The sequence below is a fragment of the Orbicella franksi genome, chromosome 9 (genome assembly GCF_964199315.1).
Source record: "Orbicella franksi chromosome 9, jaOrbFran1.1, whole genome shotgun sequence".
Classification (NCBI taxonomy): Eukaryota; Metazoa; Cnidaria; class Anthozoa; order Scleractinia; family Merulinidae; genus Orbicella; species Orbicella franksi.
The window spans coordinates 12,359,885-12,375,564 of record NC_138153.1 but is presented as its reverse complement, the minus strand read 5'-3'; the positions used below and the strand labels follow the sequence as shown (position 1 = coordinate 12,375,564).

Below are 15,680 nucleotides of genomic sequence, written 5' to 3'. Positions count from 1 at the left end.
CTCTGCACTCTGCACTCTGCACTCTGCACTCTGCACTCTGCACTCTTTCTAACTTCCTAATACTTCTGCTTAACAACTAAAAATAAGAAGTTAATTTAGATATTTGACCAAAAGAGTAACAATCTGCTTATATTTGGTATTCGTAGTAGCTTTGCTGATCAGGGTTGAACGATATTTTTTTCATTTTTGGGAAAGAAACCAGTAGACAGTTTGCTTCGGTCTACAGGTTTCAGATAAACTCGTATTTAAAGAGAGTGTACAGAAATCCCACAGCACACCATATTTGTGTCAGCTTATGTCAATGGATGTGAAAGTTCATAAATATGCATGCGGGATGTGCTTGCAGACTCAAGAAATTTACGAAAGAGCTGAACTCAGAATCCGTGTATAGAAAAATCCCTCACATGTCAATTAATGGACACAATTTAAGGTCTATTAGGTAGAGGCGTTCAAAACAGGCATTAGTTTAGAGCATTAAGAGCTAGTGAAAAATGAAGTCCTTTAAAGGCCAAAGAAGATATTTTTGAGTTAGCTTGTGCGTAGAGGGAGAGGATAATCCACAGAAACGTAAATTTTCTACAATTTGTTTTGAATGGGAAAACTGACACTCAGCACAGGTGTACACTCATTCATGGCAAGAGATTATCAAGGTAAGAGGGTGAATCCCCCATATAGGCTCTCTAACTAAGGTAATCCCTCTTAAGTTATTTTTAGACATTGTACCCAGTTCTTCCTCGGATATCACGCGCGTGTTGCGTGGATTTTTTCGTGGAGGATCTGTTTATATATGTCGTTTAGTTTTGTTTCAAAGCAAAGGAAAACCTCCAACGCTGCGGGGATGTCTTCTTTGATATTTTGATTACAAGCAAGGGAGCTTCGGCTCTCGGTATGTTTTAATACATTTCGAAACTTTAATAGGAGTTTAAATAAGAGACGGATGTCCCTTACACAAACAATAACAACCGAATGAACGGCAGAGAAATGTTAAGACAAGCGAGTGCAAAGCAAACAAACGCCCAAACACAAGCTAGGCAACCGAAGAAACAGATGGTTGAAAGTGCAGGCAGACGCTAGCGCTCGCTGCCCAAGTAGCAAAAAAGCAGTTAAAGCAGCAACGGCAACAACGCCAAAGGCAACGTCGATTAAAGAGCGACTTAAGAGGCTGTCTGTAAAAACTGACCACTGATTTTACTTCGAAAATTCGATTTTTCTCACAAGCTGGGATTTCGAAGCCCTTACCTAGTCAATCACTAAAATGAGTCTTATTTGATTAAAAATTCTGATTGAACTTTTCCAGGATTGATTGCAATTCGGTCCGCTCGACACAAGTTGCATGCCCGCCGTAACTGGAAAAATAGCACATATTGCCGGCGCTCTGAAAAAATTAATATTCGCTCAAAAACCCCAATTCTTTTTCCCAACTATATATATATCATAGCAGTTTGTTTAGCCGTGTTGCAATTATAATTCAATGTCGTTCCTTGGTCTGTTCCTCAGTGGTCGGTTTTCACACAGACAGCCTCTTAATTGCTCAATGATTGGATTTCCTAAAGTAAACCTTATAAAGGGGCTACACTTAAAAGAAATGGGTAACAAAGTCTTGAAGATTCGAGAAAACAAGTTTAGCTAGGAGCGGTTTAGCTCAGTTAACAGCACTGAATTGTACATACCCTCTTCTTCTTCGTCGTCGTTATCGTTCTTAAAAATGAAAGGGCCTGTTGACGCATGATAAATCTTAGTTTCATCGACTTCATCACTAAGTGAACGCCTTTTTCTCGCGTTAGGGTCACAGTCAGCAACAGAAGGACACTGACACATTAAATTATTGACATTTGCCAGGCAAACTCTGAGATCGCAGTGGAAGTAAACCAGTTCACCTTCCTCAGCACCATAGTACCTGAAGGTCCGGATGGAGAATGTCTCGGCTACACTGTCATTGGCGCAAGTACACGACAAAGATTCGGACGTGTCTTCACTCACATTATCGTTGCCGCAGTGGGTTTGAAAAAAAAAACAAAGACGATTACAGTGGACTTAAGTTGTTACGGTGACCAATGACCGTCCATCAAAAATGTGGTCGTGATAACAGAGCAGACGATGTAAAATGGGTTTAATCTGACTTTTTTCTTGAAGCCAAATAAAGCGTCTGATATAATAACTGAAGAGATCAGTGTGATAAAGATAGGGTTCTAGTTTTTTTTTTTCTTTTTTTTTTTTTTTTGCTTTATAGTTAGTGTCCATTGTCTTTTATGCGTCACAGTTCAGAAGGAAGTCGAGAAAAGAGGACGGACAAAAAAGGACATGATTGCGTTGGGTGAGGGAAAAAGAGAGGCCCGGCCAGAGTGGCACTCTTGGGGTGAAGTGCATGGTACAGCACAAAAACAGGAGCCTTTGATGGGCCAATGTTAAAGCCTTATTACGCACCACTTGACGCCCAACCTCGTTTTCAGGGTCTCTCTTCTTGAAGGCAAGAAGAAGAGAGATCCTAGGAGCTAGGCCACTTTGTGCGAAGTGAACTTGTAGTGTCCTTCCTGGATGATGAAACACAGAATGAATATATGTACTTACCCGTCTTTTATCAAAGTAATTTTGTCTTGGAATGGGTTTGGTTCGGCGCTCCTTGATGACCAACAGTGTACAGGAAAAAGGTCAAGGTTAGGTGTAGCGCTTTTAGTCTCTACCGTCGCCTTGAAATACAAAGTCTTGCCCAGCTCAACTGGGTTAGGGACATCATCAGTAAAATTACGGACAAAGAAAGCTTCAATTCTAAAGGTGAAGAATACATTGCCTGATAGAAACAAATAGAAGAAACAATTGGATAGAATTTTGTTGATATAAAGAAGTGACTATTTCTAGCATCGCAATCTGATTCACAGAAATCCAGGTTAATATTTGACGATGATCACCTGACCCTCATTATTGTTACTTTCTAGTTGGCATTATGTCGAAGCAGGAGCCATAATCGGGAACGTAGACCGTAAGCGCGCGCTATTTCTAGTATTGGGGCTGCCGTTATGATATGGGACAATTTTTCTATTTTAGAACAAATTGCGCCATCGCATGCGGCATACGTGCATACATGCTGCGAGGATTTTTGCTGATGTCGCGCGGGGGAAATGGCGTCCAAAATTCCTGAAATGTTTGATGGCAATATAAATGTTGTCTACTTTTATTCATCAGCGGAAATATTCGAATCGGTCGCTGGTTGAACGGAGTTTGTTTACGATAACTCAGCACGCCATTGCAAACGTCAGCTAATATTCGTGCTTCCAGCTTAGAAAACTGTAAATAAATTATACTTTGAGAAATTAGCTTTTGTGCTTAAACATGACCAGTAAATGTGAAAATGTTCAGCATGAGGTTTGAAGGCAAATGCAAATATTCTAGTCCTGTTACACTTGTGAGTCTACGGAAACTGCACCGTCACGCAACGTATCAACAAATCATGGTTTATAGAGGGGACCTCAACTTGCTAACCATAAATACATAGGAAAATACTGGACTTTGTCATTATGATATATCTGTCCGTAAAACTTCGGTTGTTGATATAAAAATGCTGATTTTAACAGCCGACGGGAGTTGAAAGTATTAAAATCATTCAAGTATAAATTTAATTCCGACAGTTGCAGACTGCGCGGCGCCACATTGTTTACCAGAAGTTCATTTTCCGCGGAAATTGTCGGGATTTTCAGCTGATCAAAGCAATTTCAATGTGACATAATTTAAATATGTAATTGCAGACAGCTCTGTCTGAGAACTGGACCTTTGTACGATTGTTCCTTATTCATCCAAGAATTTCAAGCACGTACAAACAGAAAGCGAATGTTTACCCACCTCATAACAAATGGCGCGTCAAAAATAAATTCAGCGGAGAGTGTCTCAAACGCTAAGACCTAAGGCCTAATGTTCCCTCCGAATCTCAAAAACAAGTCAAAATTCGCCAAAAAAACAACAGCCGTTAACAGTAATCACACTAATGGCCGCCGCACAAAAACCCTCAACCTCGCGATCGTTCGCAGGGTCCTCTCTCTTGCTAGAGGAACCCAGTAGACACGCCAAGTAGAAACCACGTGACAAACACTTTGCTCTCGTACACAAATAAACGAATAAATAAACCTTACATTAACCTTACAAAATTAACCTTACATTCCACTGGTTCCAGCCTATCACAATGAAGTAATGTTCTCAGTCATAAAAACAATAACTGGCCTTGAACTTGGCAACCTTGTTAATTTCAGATCTGTATTCAGTTTGTGAGTTATTTCCTCCTCACGGCTTATTTCTATCACTACCAATATCGTGTGATCAATTGCAGTATTGAGGACACCTGCACCTGCGAGAAATTTATCACCAAAAAAGAGAGAAGAATTGTTTCAAAGCTTTGCCCTTGATGAAACAATTTCATTTACATTTACATGACGGTAGGATCTACGTAAGAAATCATTTGTAACCGCCAGAATGGGAGTCACGGTTGGCTGTTAAACGATTTCAACAGCACTCACTGAGTACAAGCTTGAACCTCCTTCCCCCTTTCCCCTTCCCTCTTCCTCCACAAAGCTTGCCACTGTCTTTTTCTGATTGTCATATTTGCAAAACACAGAACAGGTGGTCATAAACATACATCTGGCCTGCACCACTGTGTTTACCCCTTTTTACGATGATTTCAAGGATGTATTTGATGCTCCTAGGAAGTTGTTGTGATGACGAAGCACAATCCGGTAGGGGAAGTCAATCGTAAGACACTGTCCCTTTACCAAATGTCGCCTTGCATGAAGGATTATTTTGTAATCGCCAGTCAGTTTCATTCCACCACGAAAGATCATCTACGTTGGTGATGGTTATATCGACCGTGTGATTGTTGTGACAAGTGACTTTGCCAACAGGGCCCACAGGAGCAGAATGGTTCGCGCCTGAAAATAAGAAAAGGTAAAGTAAAGGTTAGGGACTCGTTCGGAACATAGTGTCCCATAGCCCGGGAGCTCCCCTCAATTCCCGTAGCATGATGAGACGTCTGCAGAGTATTTCTCCAGGGGTGATTCCCATATACCTTAAAGGGGTTAAAAAAGCGGTTTTTCTCTCTTAGGGTGTTAAGCCTCAAAAGGTCCACAGCGGGAGCTTTCGTTTCGCGTTTTGTTTATTATGAACAACTTATATTAAACGAGTAGAATGTATTCGAAGCAATCTTCTTTATTGCTGTTTTAAAAAGTCATGAAAGTTTCATTTAATGTGTCGTTTTAAAATTGGTACCTTTAAAGGGTGAAAAACATTTCAAGCCGCGTCCAAAAAACAGGAACTTGGTACCTCTTAGGGGTGCTTTTCAAAACTTTCGACGAGCACCCGCGTCCCTTTTATATGGGAGTCGCCCGGGATATTTCTATTCCCCCCCCCCCCCCCTTCACCTAGATAGAGATATTTACTTGAAGACACGTCACATGATAAAATTCTTGATCCCTAATGGGAGTTGAACCCCTGACCTTCAATGCAGATCCCGTTCAGTTGAAGCCGCCTTCTAAACTATGGGAAACCAGTGAGCAAGGCTATAATCTGTGAGCAACGGAAAGAGAAATGCATACGTATACTCGTCCTCAGAGGCCGCACTAGCTCCTCTTGGTCAGGAAGGCGCGGCCTCTGGAGACGGATATGAGAGTGACGGATCTAGATCTGAATTTTTATCAATGACCATCAATAGGGCTTGAACGTCATTTATAACTCTGCACTACTGATCTGGTTTACTACATATAAGACGAAGGATTGACGCTGCTTAAAGGCAACTGAATGAGCCTGTGTTCCATTTGCATTTGATTGCCAAAAAGTCAAACATCTCGTCTTTGATAAGTTAATAAAGATGGTGAATTTTAAGCTTGGTAATGAAATGTGAAGGTGAATTAATCAACATGACACGAGCGTGGGACAAAGAAATTTAAAAACTTATCACTACTCACGATGAATTCGATAGCGTTGATCCTAGCAGTATGCAGGACACCTGTCATATATGAACTCAGTTAAATGACCTTGCTCTCCATGAGTTCTCCTAGCTCAGTGGATAGAGCGCCCGCCCGGTGTTCGGGAGGTCATGGGTTCGATTCCTGTCGGGGACTCAGAATTTTTCTTTGTCCCACGCTCGTGTCATGTTGATTAATTCACCTTCACATCTCGTCTTTGTGATCTTCAACATGACATATTGGTAGATAGTGCTACAATTTGAACGTCATAACTATTTCGAGCCTTAGCATATTCACTTAAACCGATCCACCATTCCTGTTATCAGATTTCAGGCATGTGTTGTGACACTAGTGTAAAAGAAAACTTTTAGTTACCTTCCACAAGCTGGCGGGCAAGAGCTGATATCACCAACAAAATGAGCTTCTTCATACTTTCCTGTTAAACAACAAAAACAACAAATAAAAGCGTTCTCACTTTCATAGAAATAAGTCTACTTTAATACAGACCCCGCTCGTCGCCAGCCCGCCGTTTTCGATCGTCCGCACTGACCGATAGCCTGGACCAGGCTATCCCGGAAAGAACGCAATTTCATGATCATTCATCAGTGACACAGTATATTCCAGATCAATTACGCGAAATGAATGTAATTTCCTGTGAGATGAATGAAAAAATGTACATTCATCGCGGAAATAATCAAGCTCAGAAAAATGTCGCTAGTCGTGTTCTACGAGATAGCTCTATATTTTTTTTTTTCAGCTTTTTTTCTCTCCTTCAATACGTATATAGCAATAAAATGTTTTAAAATTTTTAAAATGACTAAACAAAATGCTTAAGTATTTTCGAAGGGCTAAATGACAGCTCCTATTTTTAACGGCAACGAGATCCAACTATTTTAAACCATTTTATCTTTCTAAGAAGCTCTAGGATGTAGCGACTTTCAATTAGAATTTACGATTTGTTTGTTTGTAGGCTGTTCGCAGATATCAATGGAGCTTCTCAACCAGTTTTTAAATCTATGGCAAGTACTCGAATCAGGTATTTTCAGAAAATTACTAAATTCGCTAAGTTTTCGCTGCAGCAACCACAGATTGTCGATCAATATTGTATTTCATTTATACTTTTCTAGTGGTAGATATAGCCATTTATGTACACCAGTTGTACATAAATACCAGTTGTACATACCAGTTGCACTGGGCTAGCAAAATGTCTTTGGCCACCATTGATTTCCTGGGCGTTGCTGCTCGGTCTGGATGAACAAATGTTTTTTCAGTATATTTCACTCTTTGGAAAATTAGCTTTATTTAATAGCTCATGTCATCTGCAATGCAAGATAGCTTTCTACTTTTGTGTCACTTTCCACACCACACAGGGTCCGGTATTTCCTGCAAGATTTAAATTCCATCGTGTTGGACCTCGCCAGACTTACCCAATTTGTTTTTATCCTTTTCTCTCTCCGCGCCGGGGTTCATTTTATTTGTATGTTGTTAGTGCATCTAGAACACAACAATGACAGCTGGCTGTAAGCAGAAGTTTTAGGAGAGACAAAAATGAGTTCAGTGGGAAAAGAAATGAGCTGACTGATTTGGTTAGAAGAGGATGTTGGATATCACTGCTAGTGGCCGGGATACATGACTGTTTAAAAGATTGCAGCCGCCACTTGAAACGCTCACCTTGGCTCTGATTAGCGCTCACAACGAGACCTGCAATCCCAAAATTAAATCTTCAAAGCAAAAACCAGTAGATAGAACGTAGCTAATACAAATGTTCTAACTTACTGACGCACTTTGGCTGCACTGTTCTTTGTTTTGTGTTCTTTCCTCGCTTTGTAAGTCCTGTGTGTACTTGTCTTACCAAGGATAACGATCAGTACTGACACGACAAGCACTGAGGTGGTTTGTGTCGTTATAATCGATATATAGCGTGTCTTATTCTCTAAATCTCTGTCTAATTGGCTGTTAAACTGTGTCAATAAAATCTAGTACAGCGCTAAAATTTCCACGGTAACCATGCAGGCAGTTTTCTCATCACCATTTTCCTCGCGGCCTTTGCTTCCTGTTGATTTTCTTGTACGCAGCCTTCGAAAAAGGAATCAAGCGCTCGTGTATCGCCTTTCGCGCTTTCCTGGCAAACCTCATAGACAATATCCACTTTCTAAGAAAAGACGGTCAGTGGGTCGTTAGATAGCCTGCGTAGCCGGTGTTCCCCTCCAAAGACCTTTTTCCGCATTCTAACCCCGTGCAAATTGAGACGAGAGTAAAAAAAAGCGACGAAGCAGCGTGGTGGGGTGAGTGAAGGAAACCTGGTCCGAAACCCGTTTGCCCAAGAATGGAGCTGCTGCTTGGTGCGGAATGGTCATGTTGATTGAAACGTGAATCAAATTCGCTCAAATTATTCCAGAAATAACTGCGTGTGTAGATTTGGAGAAGGGTCAAACCTAGCGTCTTTAAAAAGTCAGGTAAGCAATGTTTGGGATCCTCGCACCAAAAACGCGAGTGTGCCGCATCGCTAAACGTGCAAGGACAAGCAGGAGAAAAGAAAATTGCAATGGGCGAGAATATCCCACCGAAACACTGTCCAAATCGAAAGACTTCCACAAGTAAAAATAAAAATGTGTAAATTTAAGAGAAGGCCAAACCTAGCATCTTGAAAGAGCCCGAAAGAAAAGTTTGGGATCCCAACACCAAAAACACAAGTGTGCCTCATTGCTACCCGCACGAAAACACGCGAGAAAAAAGAAAATTTACATGGGCGAGAATCTCCAGCCTAAGCACTGTCCAAATCGATATAGACGTCCACAAGTGAAATACACTTGTGTAGATTTGGGGGAGGGCCAAAAGTAGCATTTTTAAAAAGCCCCTAACTATAGTTTGGGATCCCCACACGAGTGTGCCGCATCACTAAACGCGCAAAAACACCCAAGAGAAAAAATATAAATAAGCGAGAATCTCCAACTACAACATTATCGAAAGCGACAGAATCCCACAAATGAAATACACATGTGTAGATTTAACGGAGGGCAAAATCTGGTATCTTTAAAAAAGCCACTGAGCATAGTTTGAGATCCAGACACCAAAACCTGTAGTGTAGCCCATACCTAAACGCGCGGGAACTCACTAGAGGAAAGAAAGTTGATATGGGCGAGAGTCTCTCACCCAAGCACTGTCCAAATCAATAGACTTCCACAAGTGAAATACATGTGGATAGATTTGGGGGAAGGCTAAAAGTAGCATCTTCAAAAAATTAGGTAAGCATTGCTTGGAATCCCCGCACCTGAAACACGAATATGGCGCATCGCTAAACGCCCAAAAACTTACGACAGAAAAGAAAAATTATATGGCAAGAATCTCTCACCCTAGCACTGTCCAAATCGATAGCCTTCCACAAGGGAAATACACGTTTGTAGATTTGAGGGAGGGCTAAAAGTAGCATCTTTAAAAAGTTAGGTAAGCATTGGTTAGGATCCCCGCACCTAAAACGTGAGTATGGCGCATCTCTAAACGCGCAAGAACTTACGACAGAAAAGAAAGTTGATATTGGCGTGAATCTCTCACCCCAGCACTGTCCAAATCGATAGACATCCAGAAGTAAAATATACGTGTTTAGATTTCGGGAAGGGCTAAAAGTAGCATCTTTAAAAAGTAGGTAAGCCTTGGTTGGGATCCACGCACCTAAAACGGGAGTATGCCGCATCTCTGGACGCGCGAGAACGTACGAGAGAAAAGAATGTTCATATAGGCGAGAATCTTTCACCCAAACACTGTCCAAATCGATAGACTTCCACAAGTAAAATACACGTGTGTACGTTTGGTAAAGGGCTAAAAACAGCTTCTTGAAAAAGTTAGGTAAGCATTGGTTGAGATCCCTGCACCTAAAACGCGAGTATAGCGCATCTCTAAACGCCCGAGATCTTACGACAGAAAAGAAAGTTGATATGGAAAAGAATCTCTCACCCTAGCACTGTCCAAATCGATAGACTTCCACGAGTGAAATACACGTTTGTAGATTTGGGAAGGGCTAAAAGTTACGCCTTTAAAAAGTTAGGTAGGCATTGGTAGGGATCCGCGCACCTAAAACGGGATTGTGGCGCATCTCTGAACGCGCGAGAACTTACGACATAAAAAATCGTTTACATTACCGAGAATCTCTCACCCTAGCACTGTCCAAATCGATAGACTTCCACCATTGAAATACACGTGTGTAGATTTAGTGGAGGGCGAAAAGTAGCATCTTTCAAAAGTTAGGTATGCATTGGTTGAAATCCCCGCAGCTAGAACTGGACTATGGCGCATCTCTAAACGCGGGAAAACTTAAGACAAAAAAGAAAGTTGATATTGGCAAGAATCTCTCACCCTAGCACTGTCCGCATCGATAGACTTCTACAGGTGAAAGACACGTGTGTAGATTTGGGGGGTGGCTAAAAGTTGCATCTCTAAAAAGTTAGGTAAGCATTGATTGGGATCCCTGCACCTAAAACGAGAGCATGGCGCATCTTTAAACGCGCAAGAACGTACGATAGAAAAGAATGTTGATATAGCAGAGAATCTTTCACCCAAACACTTTCCGAATCAAGAGACTTCCACAAGTGAAATACACGTGTGTAGATTAGGGGCAGGGCTAAAAGTAGCATCTTTGAAAAGTTAGGTAATCATTAGTTGGAATCCCCGCACCTAAAACGCGAGTATGGCGCATCTCTAAACGCCCGAGAACTTACCACAAAAAGAAAAATGATATGGAAAAGAATAACCCACCCTAACACTGCCCGAATCGATAGACTGCCACAAGTGAAATACACGTGTGTAGATTTGGGGAAGGACTAAAAGTAGCATTTTTTAAAAGTTAAGTAAGCATTGGCTGGGATCCCCGTACCTAAAACGGAATTGTGGCGCATCTCGAAACGCGCGAAAACTTACGACAGAAAACAAAGTTGATATTCGCGAGAATCTCTCACTCTAGCACTGTCCAAATCGATAGCCTTCTATAAAAAAAGTACACGAGTTTACATTTGGGAGAGGGCTAAAAGTAGCATCTTAAGAAGTTAGGTAAGCATTGGTTGGGATCCCCGCACCCAAAACGAGAGTCTGGCGCATCTCTAAACGCACAAGAACTTACAAGAGAAGAGAAAGTTGATATTGACGAGAATGTCTCATTCAAGCACTGTCCAAATCGATTCATTTCCACAAGAAAAATTAACGTGTTTAGATTTGGAGGAGGGTTAACAGTAGCATCTTCAAAAAGTTAGGTAAGAATTTGTTGAGATCCCCGCACCTTAAACTAGAGTGTGGAGCATTTCTAAACGCGCGAGAAGTTACGAAAAAAAAAGGTGATCAATGCAAGAATCTCTCACCCTAGTACTGTCCAAATCGTTAGACTTTCACAAGTAACACATACGTGTAAAGATTTGGGGGAGAGCTAAAAGTAACATCTTTAAAAAGTTAGGTAAGCATTGGTTGGGATCCCCGCACCTAAAACGTGAGTGTGGCGCATCTCTAAACGCTCGACCATTTACGAGAAAAAAGAAAGTTAATATGGACGAGAATCTCTTACCCTAGCACTTTCTGGCAAATCGATAGACTTCCACAAGTGAAATACACGTGTGTAGATTTGAAAGAGGGCTGAAAATAGCATCTTTAAAAAGTTAGTTAAGCATTGCTTGGGTCTCTGGACCTAAAACAAGAGCGTGGCGCATCTGTAAACGCGCGACAACTTACGAGGAAAAAGAAAGTTGATATGAGCGAAAATCCCTCACCCTAGCACTGTCCAAATCGATAGACTTCCACAAGTGAAATACACGTGCGTAGATTTAGAGCAGGGCTAGAAATAAAATCTTTAAAAAGCTAGGTAAGAATTAGTTTGGATCCCGGCACCTAAAACGCGATTGTGGTGCATCTCTAAAAGCGCGAGAACTTACCACAGAAAAGAAAGTTGATATGGGCGAGAATCTCTTGCCCAAGCACTGACCAAAACAATAGACTACCACAGGTGAAGTAATCGTGCGTAGATTAAAAGGACGGCTAATAGTAGCATCTTTAAAAAGTTAGGTAAGCATTATTTGGGATCCCTGCACATAAAACGCGAGTGCGGCGAATCTCTAAATTCACGAATACTTACGAGAAAAAAGAAAGTTGACATTGTCGAGAATCTCTTACCCTAGCACTGTCCAAATCGGTAGATTTCCACAAGTAAAATTCACGTGTGCAGATTTCGGGGAGGGCTAAAAGAAGCATCTTTAACAAGTTAAGTAAGCCTTAGTTGGGATCCCCGCAACTAAAACGCAACAGTGGCGCATCTCTAAACGCGCGACAACTTACAACAGAAAACTAAGCTCATAGGAGCGAGAATCTCTCACCCGAGCACTGTCAAAAATCGATAGACTTCTACAAGTGAAATACATGTGTGTATATGTGAAGGAGGGCTAGAAGTAGCATCTTTGAAAAGTTAAGTAAGCATTGGTGGGGATCCCTACGCCTAAAACTTGGGTGTGGCGCATCTCTAAATACGAGAGAAGTTACGAGAGAAGAGAAAGTTGATAATGGCGATAATTTCCCATCTTAGAACTGTCCAAATCTCTAGACTTTTATAAGTAAAATTAACGTGTGTAGATTTGAAAGAGGGCTAAAAGTAGCATCTTTAAAAACTTAGGTAAGCATTGGTTAGTATCCCCGCACCCTAAACGGGAGTAGAGCGCCTCTCTAAAGGCCCAAGAACTTACGACAGAAAAGAAAGTTGATATGGACGAGAATCTCTCATCCTAGCACTGTCCAAATCGATAAACTTCCACAAGTAAAACTCACGTGTGTAGATTTGATGGAGGGCTAAAAGTAGCATCTTTACCAAGTTAAGTAAGCCTTGGTTAAGATCCCCGCACCTAGAACGCAAGAGTGGTGCAGCTCTGAACGCGCGACAACTTACAACAGAAAACCAATCTCATATGGGCAAGAATCTCTCACACTAGCACTGTCAAAAATCTATAGACCTCCACAAGGGAAATACATCTGTGTAGATTTGAAGGAGGGCTAAAAGTAGCATCTTTGAAAGGTTAGGTAAGCATTGCTTAGGATCCCCGAACCTAAAACGCGATTGTGGTGCGTCTCTAAACGCGCGAGTACGTGCGCGAGAAAAGAAAGTTGATATGGGCGAAGATCTCTTACCCTAGCACTGTCCCAATCGATAGTGAAGTGAAATAGAAGTATGCAGATTTGGAAGAGGGCTTAAAATAGCATCTTTAAAAAGTTAGGTAAGCATTGGTTGGGATCCCTGAACCTAAAACGAGAGCGTGGCGTATCTCTAAACGCGCGACAACATACGACAGAAAAGAAAGGTGATATGGGCGAGAATCTCTCACCCAACACCGTCCAAATCCACAAGTGAAATACACCTGTCTAGATTAGGCGGAGGGCTAAAAGTAGCATCTTTAACAAGTTAGGTAAGCCTTAGTTGGGATCCCCGCACCTAAAACGCAAGAGTGCTGCAGCTCTAAACGCGCGACAACTTACAACAGAAAACAAAGCTGATATTGGCGAGAATCTCTCACCCAACACTGTACAAATTGATATACTTGCACAAGTGAAATACCCGTGTGTAGATTTTGGGGGAAGGCTAAAAATAGCATCTTTAAAAAGTTAGGTAAGCATTAGTTCGGATCCCCGCTCCTAAAGCGGGAGTGTGGCGCATCTCTAAACGCGCGACAACTTATGACAGAAAAGAAAGTTAATATGTGCGAGAATCTCTCACCCAAGCGCTATCTACATTGAGAGCCTTCCACAAGTGTAATACACGTGTAGATTTAGGGGAGGGCTAAAAGTAGCATCTTTAAAAGGTTAGGTAATCATTGGTTTGGATCCCCGCACCTAAAACGGGAGTGTGGCGCATCTCTAAATTTGCGAAAACTTACGAGAGAAGAGAAAGTTGATATGGGCGAGAATCTCTTACCCTAGCACTGTCCAAATCGATACACTTACACAAGTAAACTTTTACGTGTGTAGATTTGGGGGAGGGCTAAAAGTAGCATCTTTAACAAGTTAAGTAAGCGTTGGCTTGAATCTTTGCACCTAAAAACCTAGCGTGACGCATCTCTAAACGCGCGAAAACTTACAACAATAAACAAAGTTGATATTGGCCAGAGTCTCTAGTCCAAACAATGTCCAAAATCGATAGACTTCAACAAGTGAGATACATGTGTGTAGATTTGAAAGAGGGCTAAAACTACCATCTTTGCAAGGTTAGGTAAGCATTGGTTGGGATCCCCGCACCTGAAACGCGATTTTGACGCATTTCTAAACGCGAGAAAACTTAAAAGAGAAAACAAAGTTGATATGGGCACGAATCTCTTACCCAAGTAATGTCCAAAATCGATAGACTTCCACAAGTGAAACACATGTATGTAGAGATTTTAAGGAAAACGACCAATTCTTTAAGTTTAAAAGACATGTTTCGACAGAACTTCTGTCATCTTCAGTTGAATGGATGATTACAAAGCAAGTTGAATAATAAGTAGACAAAAATGCAAATTAAGACAAATAGTAACAACAGAACGTGAAAAGGTGTAAATTAAAAGGATCATTTTAGATTTACATGGTGTAATTGCTGACTGAGGCAAGGTAGTTCTTTTTGAATATGGATAGCCTCCTTTATCTTGAGTTGAAAGCTGGTAGTGGCGTGATCTAAAATATGAAAGCAGTCTATTGAACACAATGAGCGACAACGTTCAGAATTCTGAAGATGTTTGAAGATGTGAGAGGCCCTATCAACGGCTAAGTGCTCACGTACGCGTGTGGAAAAATGTCGGGAGGTTTCGCCGACATAACAGGCATTACAGCCCGCACATGTAAACTTATAAACCACACGTGAACGAAGCCCGCCGGGGATAGGGTCTTTCACACCAAAAAGGTTACCTATCTTAAAGGAAGAAAAAACTAATTTGATGTCTAAATCATTACAATAGCGCTTGATTAAGTGCCGAATCTTCTTCTGGGTGATGACAGAAAAATGGCCTATGTACAGGTATTGTGAATGCTATCCAAAATTACTCACGAAACCAGCTAACTAGTTACATTGAGCAATTGTAAACTCCTTAAAGTGATATTTATAAAAAGTGAAATTGGAATGAAGTGTGCGTTAAGTTGTGAACTTTCGGTATGCCAAGTCTATGGCTTGCTCTTGCCAACATCATATATTTCCAACTGCTTGGCTGTTATGTAACTATGAATTAGAACAAAAGAAAATGTGAGAGTGTTTGACAAGAACTTTTTATTCTTGGTTCCCAGGTTTAGATTTGTCTTTTTTACCTCGAAATTTCTCTTTCCAATCATAAAGTTTTTTAGACCCTTTTGAAGTGATAAACTTAGCACATCGGAATACGCCATACAAACTATGTTTCTCGAGGGAGGCAGCCCTCTCGAGTTTTCTGTTTACGTAAGATCTGGCATTCGCGATTGAATCTATGTTTCTCCATCTTAACCCTCTTTACTTGGCATATAGCACAGTTTTATGTATTAAATTGATATTTCTCCAAAAATACCATCAGAAACAATTAATTAGGTAAGCTAAAATAACATTCAGATAACGGACTCTTTCCTCCACAGTTCTGTCTTGCTAGGCAGATATCGATTGTTTTCAAATGAATAGATGAAAGATCTACGTAGCCAGTTGGTTTACTTAAGACCAGAAATAATCTCTTCTAGTTCAATGTTATATTCTATTCTGAAAGGACCGGCAATTTTAATAGGAACAGTTCCCAC

At 41.1% G+C, this 15,680-nt stretch overlaps 1 pseudogene; it reads right to left on the bottom strand.

The window, feature by feature from the left end:
- Positions 1 to 7,412, bottom strand: part of LOC145498475 (uncharacterized) — an 11,013-nt pseudogene extending 3,601 nt beyond the window's left edge.
- Positions 7,413 to 15,680: the final 8,268 nt, after the last annotated feature.